The sequence below is a fragment of the Macaca mulatta genome, chromosome 14 (genome assembly GCF_049350105.2).
Source record: "Macaca mulatta isolate MMU2019108-1 chromosome 14, T2T-MMU8v2.0, whole genome shotgun sequence".
Lineage (NCBI taxonomy): Eukaryota > Metazoa > Chordata > Mammalia > Primates > Cercopithecidae > Macaca > Macaca mulatta.
Window position 1 is genome coordinate 18,982,350 of NC_133419.1, and position 7,809 is coordinate 18,990,158.

General features: G+C 45.3%; 1 protein-coding gene and 1 long non-coding RNA gene across 51 annotated transcripts in view; one reads left to right on the forward strand and one right to left on the reverse strand.

Moving 5' to 3' along the window:
- The window catches only part of ATG13 (autophagy related 13), a 59,503-nt gene extending 51,888 nt beyond the window's left edge, over positions 1-7,615 (reverse strand). For 24 of the 50 annotated variants that reach the window (XR_013403905.1, XR_013403889.1, XR_013403904.1 and 21 more), the window contains exon 1: positions 7,303-7,615. The gene's annotated coding sequence lies outside the window, so the exon portion shown is untranslated. Of the gene's footprint in view, positions 1-907; positions 1,069-6,815; positions 6,932-7,302 lie in introns of all 50 variants that reach the window. The other 26 variants (XR_013403902.1, XR_013403901.1, XR_013403899.1 and 23 more) reach the window with 5 other exon arrangements.
- On the forward strand, positions 1,884-7,631 carry LOC144334253 (uncharacterized). The gene is made up of 2 exons (XR_013403931.1): positions 1,884-2,083; positions 6,543-7,631. It is a non-coding gene; the product is annotated as an uncharacterized LOC144334253 (long non-coding RNA).
- Positions 7,632-7,809: the final 178 nt, after the last annotated feature.

The following is a 7,809-nucleotide window of genomic DNA, read 5'->3' on the forward strand; positions in this document are numbered from 1 at the left end:
CAGACTCCGTCTCAAAACAAAACAAAACAAAAAACAAAACTAGTTGCCATCATATGGTCCATAATACAGTGGAGAAACACTTTCACCCAGCATAAAGGTCTTCTAAAATTAGGTCTCTTTCTTTATGGACGTACTTCAAATACATTTTTTCTTTTTTTCTTTTTTTTGAGACGGAGTCTCGCTCTGTCACCTAGACTGGAGTGCAGTGGCGCGATCTCGGCTCACTGCAAGCTCTGCCTCCCAGGTTCACACCATTCTCCTGCCTCAGCCTCCCGAGTAGCTGGGACCACAGGTGCCCACCACCATGCCTGGCTAATTTTTTGTTGTTGTTGTTTGTATTTTTAGTAGAGATGGGGTTTCACGGTATTAGCCAAGATGGTCTCCTGACCTCGTGACCCGCCCGCCTTGGCCTCCCAAAGTGCTGGGATTACAGGTGTGAGCCACTGCGCCTGGCCCAAATACACTTTTTCAAACAGATAGAATGATGACTCTAGCTGTACTTCCAAGATTTCATCATAGCATATCCTTGCCTTAGAATGAAAGTGGCACTTGAACCACCGCCAGTCCACTACAGCCAAATCTAAAATAAATATACACATACAGTGTATATAAACAAAATTGCACCCCAAAGATGACAGAGTTTTGTCAGTTTTGTCACAGCTTGTGAATTCTGTTCACCAAGTGTTGGAATCTAATCTGCTGTACCCCTAAAATAGCATTTACAAGTTTTGGATATGAAAAACAGAAAAGAGAAAAACATACACTATAAAAGCAGAACATACATGTATCAGTTTTTGGATAGTAAATGACAACCTGTTTCTCCCTTTTGAATCAGCAGACACCATGGATTATATATTTTTTCCCTTCAGTAGTGAGCAGTTTGCGTGTACAGAGAAAATGGACTTACAAAAACTTGCAGCAGTAGTTTGTTCTTGCTTTAAAATTTCGTTTTTGCCGGGCGCGGTGGCTCACGCCTGTAGTTCCAGCACTTTGGGAGGCCGAGGCGGGCGGATCACGAGGTCAGGAGATTGAGAATATCCTTGCTAACACGGTGAAACCCTGTCTCCCCTAAAAATACAAAAAATCAGCCGGGCGTCATGGTGGGCGCCTGTAGTCCCAGCTACTCAGGAGGCTGAGGCAGGAGAATGGCGTCAACCCGGGAGGCGGAGCTTGCAGTGAGCCGAGATCACGCCACTGCACTCCAGCCTGGGCGACAGAGCGAGACTCCGTCTCAAAAAAAGAAAAAAAAAATTCGTTTTTGGTTTAGATTGTGAATGCATGAAGTAAGGGAGTGAATCAGTTTCTTGTTTACATTTTTTTCACCTTTTAAACAACAAAAAAATTCTTTAAAATATTTTAATGCATTCTTGGCCGGGCGCGGTGGCTCACGCCTGTAATCCCAGCACTTTGGGAGGCAGAAGCGGGTGGATCACGAGGTCGGGAGATGGAGACCACCCTGCCTAACACGGTGAAACCCCGTCTCTACTAAAAATACAAAATTAGCTGGGTGTGCTGGCGGGCACCTGTAGTCCCAGCTACTAGGGAGGCTGAGGCAGGAGAATGGCGTGAAACTGGGAGGCGGAGCTTGCAGTGAGCCGAGACTGCGCCACTGCACTCCAGCCTGGGCGACAAAGCGAGACTCCATCTCAAGAAAAAAAAAATACATATATATATTTTTTAATGCATTCTTTTGAAGAGGTAGATGTTTGGTAATTTTACGGCTCCCAGAGCATATATTCAATTGGTGCATGTTGTGGGAGGGGGAAATGGAAATTAAATGAAAACATATGGCTTTGGTCATGTCAATCTGTAAGACACATCAGTAAAAGCGTTATTATGCTCGGTTGTTTGTTTTTTTTTTTGGTTTTGCGTTTTGTTTTTTGGTGATGTGGCTTAAATGCAATAGTTTCTTTTTGGGACATATTTTACCAATTAAAGACTAGAAAGGTACACACAAAATTTTTTTTTAATTCCATAGAGAAGATACATTAAAAAAGAAATCTTCTGATGTTTTGTAGCCGTAACTAAATTATGGTATAAATGCGCACTATTGTGAAAAGGAGCAAAGTAGTTTTGGGTTTTTGTTGTTTGTTTGTTTTGCTTTTTTTTTTTTTTTTTTTTTTTGAGATGGAGTCTCACTCTGTCACCCAGGCTGGAGTGCAGTGGCACGTTCTTGGCTCCCTGCAAGCTCCGCCTCCTGGGTTCACGCCATTCTCCTGACTCAGCCTCCTGAGTAGCTGGGACTACAGGCACCCGCTACCATGCCTGGCTAATTTTTTTTTTTTTTTGTATTTTTAGTAGAGACGGGGGTTCCACCGTGTTAGCCAGGATGGTCTCGATCTCCTGACCTTGTGATCCACCTGCCTCAGCCTCCCAAAGTGCTGGGATTACAGGCGTGAGCCACCGCGCCCGGCCTTTGCTTTTTAACAGATTAAAATGTTTCTGGATTAAAAAAAAGAATGAAGGTGGCAAAGACTTTAATGCATTAAGCCATGATAAACATGAGTGAGACCAGGCGCGGAGGCTCATGCCTGTAATCCTAGCACTTTGGGAGGCTGAGACAGGTGGATTGCTTTAGTCCAGGAGTTCAAGACCACCCTGGGCAACATGGCGAAACCCCATCTCTACCAAAAATACAAAAAGTAGCTGAGTGTGGTGGAATGTGCCTGTAGTCCCAGCTACTCAGCAGGCTGAGGCAGGAGAATCTCCTGAACCCAGGAGGCAGAGGTTGCAGTGAGCCAAGATCACATCATCGCACTCCAGCCTGAGCAACAGAGCAAGACTTCGGCAAAAAAAAAAAAAAAAAAAAACTCTGAAGCGGGCCATGTACAGTGTGGCTCATGTCTGTAATCACAGCACTTTGGGAGGCTGAAGCAGGTGGATTACCTGAGGACAGAAGTTCAAGACCAGCCTGACCACCATGGTAAAACCCTGTCTCTACTAAAAATACAAAAAATTAGCCCGGTGTGGAGGCGGGCACCTGTAATCCCAGCTCCACGGGAGGCTGAGGCAGGAGAATCGCTTGAACCTGGGAGGCAGAGGTTGCAGTAAGCTGAGATTGCTTCACTGCACTCCAGCCTGGGCAACAGAGCAAAACTCCATCTCCAAAAAAAAATCTCTTAAGTAGCCTTTCATCAACAGGGTGGACTGAACTGATGCTGTCAGTTCCCCCTCTCACTACAAACACATAAAGATGTAGATAAAATGACAATAAAAATGTTCTGACACACAGCTAAACTAGAAAAACGGGAGATATCCCAGATTCCATACAGAGTACAATCAAAGCTATAGATGTAAGAGAAATCTGATGCCAGGGAACCGAGGCCTACAAGGGACAAGGGTTAGGTCCTTTTGACAAACACATGAGAGTAAGAATAGGGTTGGAAGAAATGACCTTAACCTTATAGGCAGGTAAAAGCCCTGTACCCTGCATCAAGCCCCAGAGCCAGGTGCTCCTTTCCTTGATCACAGATGCTCAAAAAATCCTGGAGAAGCCACAAAGAGGTTTGCCATCTATCATGGCAACGTTGAGAGGTGGGCAAATTGCTCTCAAAACATTAAAAGCACAAGTCAGAAGAGCACATAAATGTAAGATCCATAATCAAACTACCTACATGCAAAAGGAAATGAAAACTCAAGATATTAACCTAAAACTTAGTTTAGAAACACTGAAACCCCAAGAAACAAATAGAAACAAGACTGAATAGCCTTGGGAGAAGCTTTCACAGCTCCAAATCCACAGCCTACTGCCAGTACACACCCGTAACTCTTCCCCCCAACTCTTAAGTAGACAAATTCATCATTTTATAAACTACAGACTTCATGTAAAAAGAAAGTATCAACAACTCAAAATAATAAGCAAATATCGCTGGGCGCGGTGGCTCATGTCTGTAATTTCAGCACTTTGGGAGGCCGAGGTGGGTGGATCACTAGGTCAGGAGTTGGAGACCAGCCTGACCAACATAGAGAAACCCCGTCTCTACTAAAAATACAAAAATTAGCCGGGTGTAATGGTGCGCACCTGTAACCCCAGTTACTCAGGAGGCTGAGGCAGGAGAATCGCTTAAACCGGGGAGGCAGAGGTTGCAGGGAGCTGAGATCGCGCCACTACACTCCAGCCTGGGCAACAGAGCAAGACTCAAGAAAGAAAAGAAAGAAAAGAAAAGAGAAGAGAAGAGAGAAGGAAGGAAGGAAAGAAAGAAAAAAATGTAAAATGATTCTTAATTACTTCTTTACTATTTCTTTCACGTGTATGAATCAAAAGTGAAAGCAGCATTTTCCAAAACAGCAATACTAAGTTATTACTTTTTTCATTTTATTTTTCTGCTCCATAGGAGGTTTCTGTAAGTTATGACTTCTATGAATTCTTGATTTACCTTTACTTTTACTGAGGAGACCCTGTTAAGTCAACCATGCATGTTAATTGATTTGTTTTTCTTTTGAGACGGAGTTTTCGATCTTGTTGCCCAGGTTGGAATGCAATGGCGTGATCTCGGCTCACAGAAACCTCTGCCTCCCCAGTTCAAGCAATCCTCCTGTCTCAACCTCCTGAATAGCTAGGATTACAGGCACGTGCCACCACGCCTGGGTATTTTTGTATTTTTAGTAGAAACGGTTTCTCCATGTTAGCCAGGCTGGTCTCAAACTCCCGACCTCAGGTGATCTGCCGGCCTCAGCCTGCCAAAGTGCTAGGATTTCAGGTGTGAACAACCGTGCCCAGCCCAATTGAGTTGTTTTTCTAAGCAGTGGTAATTCACATTCTCATCCCTTCTGTTATGACCAAGCGCATACAAAAAAATACCAGGATAAGACAGATTGCCAGGCCTGGTGCGGTCGCTCACACCTGTAATCCCAGCACTTTGGGAGGCCGAGGTGGGTGGATCACCTGAGGTCAGGAGTTGGAGACCAGCCTGGCCAACATGGCGAAACCCCATCTCTACTAAAAATACAAAAAATTAGCCAGTCGTGGTGGTGGGTGCCTGTAATCGCAGTTACTCGGGCTGAGGCAGGAGAATTGCTTGAACTTGGGAGGCGGAGGTTGTTGCAGTGTGCCGAGATCATGCCACTGTCCTCCAGCATGGGCAACAAGAGTGAAACTCCATTGCAAACAAAACAAAACAAAAAAACAAAACAGACAAATTGTCTATGTAACCTATACTGGTCCTCAGAGGATTTTTTTTTTTTTTTTTTTTTTTGAGACAGAGGGGCATTGTCTCCCGGGTTGGAGTGCAGTGGCGTGACCTAGGGCTCACCGCAACCTCCGCCTCCTGGGTTCAAGCGATTCTCCTGCCTCAATCACCCGAGCAGCTGGGATTACAGGCGCCCAACACCACGTCCAGCTAATTTTTTGTATTTTTAGTAGAGACGGGGTTTCACCATGTTGGCCAGGATGGTCTTGAACTTCTGACCTCGTGATTCGCCTGCCTCAGCCTCCCAAAGTGCTGGGATTACAGGCTTGAGCCACCCTGCCTGGCCCCTTCAGAGGATTTTTAATAAACTGGCCCACACTTACTCTTTAGTTAAAAGCAAGAAATTGGCTGGGCGTCATGGCTCATGTCTGTAATCTCAGCACTTCAGGAGGCCAAGGAGGGCGGATAACCTGAGGTCGGGAGTTCAGTAACAGCCTGACTAACATGGAAAAACCCCATCTCTACTAAAAATACAAAATTATCTGGGTGTGCTGGCAAATGCTTGTAATCCCAGCTACTCGGGAGGCTGAGGCAGGAGAATCGCTTGAACATGGGAGGCAGAGGTTGCAGTGAGCCAAGATCGCGCATTGCACTCTAGCCTGGGCAACAAGAGTGAAACTCCACCTCAAAAAAAAAAAGCAAGAAATCTACCTTCCAAGGACATTAAAAAAAAAGCAGCTAATTATTTAAAATAACTTTTAAATCCTTTTAGAGACTTAAAATCCTTTTAAAGATTTAAAACCTAAACTTTACAAAGGTTTGATTCCCTCTGAGCAGCCTCCTTTGCATTCTTCTTAGCTACAGTACCTCTATTCTCTCATAGAACACTTTCAGTTTTTATTGGTTTCCACAATTTGATAGGAAGCAATGACCAGCAACTCTATGCACTCTCGTCTGCTGAACACATGCAGGAAAAATGATGGTTTATGTAAATTCATCTTACTTAGCTCCACATCCCATGCTGGAAGTTACTTTCGGATATTCCACACCTAAAGTTCAGGTAAACTTCCTTTGAGATTAAGCTCCTGGGCCGGACTCTGTGGTTTATGCATGTAATCCCGACACTTTGGAAGGCTGAGGTGGGATGATTCCCTGAGCCTAGGAGTTTGAGGTTAAAAGTTAGCTATGAAGACGCTACTGTACTCCAGCTTGGGTGACAGAGCAATACTTTATCTCTAATAATAAAAATTTTAAAATCTGAAAAATTAAGACTTCACCTGAGCTGATAAATGCAAAGTTGAAAACAACAACAAACCTTATAACTGAGCTGGAGCCACTACATGCACACATGAAAAGGAATAACAGTCATAAAATAACATACAAAATCTGGAAGCTAATTTAGTGTAAAGGAAGGGTCTGTTGTTTCTTATTATAATACATTTCCCACTAAAGGTGTCCAATAAATTCTATCACCTTAGGAGATGAGTTTTAAACTACGTGTGTAATGAGAAAATAGGTAATTTTTTAAAATCTCTTTTTTCTTTTGGGCTGCGGGGTGGCGAGAGAACAAAGAAATACTAAAAGTGAAATGCTACGCTGAATTGATCAGGCTAACTGGGAACTCACTGGAAAAGTGAAAACGAAAATGAATTAGTGATGAGCTCAAGAAGGTGCTTAGCCACTTACCCAGAGATTTATTTAATGAGAATGGATCGCAGGTTTCCACAGGTCGTTCCACTGACAGTAAGAAGACAGTCGTGAACCTTGGGTCCCTTTTTTCACTAGTCAACAGTCACCCTCACCTACACCCGGAGTACATATTTGGCACTCAACAAATCTTGACTGAATGAAACCCTACCTCACTCATACTGGCACCCAACCCCGGAGTTATGGCCCCCCAAATTACCTCCAAAACGCCTGACGACCTAACCCAAAGAGCAGAAAAAGTAGAGAGGAAACCTCTAGGGGTGGAGGGGATTCTCTGTCAAACAAGCAGGGGCCAACGGGGCCTAGACCAACCCAACTTCCCATAGAACACTCAAGGGCCCAGGGGATTGAACCGTGGCTAATCTCCTTCGACTTCCACGAAGCAGCAGCCAAGGGGACGCAGATCCACAGCCTCCCACTCGGGGGCGCTGAGAGATCTCGGGGTATCCCCCCCAGAAGTTAGTACCTGCGAAGCTGCGGCACAAAGTGTGGCTCCGGGCTCTCATTACGGAGGCCGGGACCTGGGACCGGCCAGCCGCGTCTCCTGGCTGAGGGTTCCGCGCTCCGGAGCTGCAGTGACCGTACACGTCGCCGATAGACACCTAAGGCTTCGGAAGGGTCCTGGCTCGCAGGCCCCAGACGTTTTGCTCTTAGGACTCCGCGAGTTGTCGCACCCACGTCGACTGGCGCTCTTCAGTGCTTCCCTCACTGGTTAAGCGGTCACTCCTGCCTTAAGCCCAGCAGCCGGTCGCTCTCCGGCGCCGCCATCGTTAGTGTTTGTTTTCATCCGCTTCGGTAATGGCCGGGGGCGGGGGGGGTGGAAGAGGGCTATGGGGGAAAGCCAGATGCCTAACCTTAGTCGCACTTTCGCTACAGTAATGATGCCCTATTTATTCTTGTAGTCCTCAAAATCTCCATGAAAGTTGATTTTCTTTCCACGTAAGCTTTGTTCTCTAATCTTTCTAAGCGACTC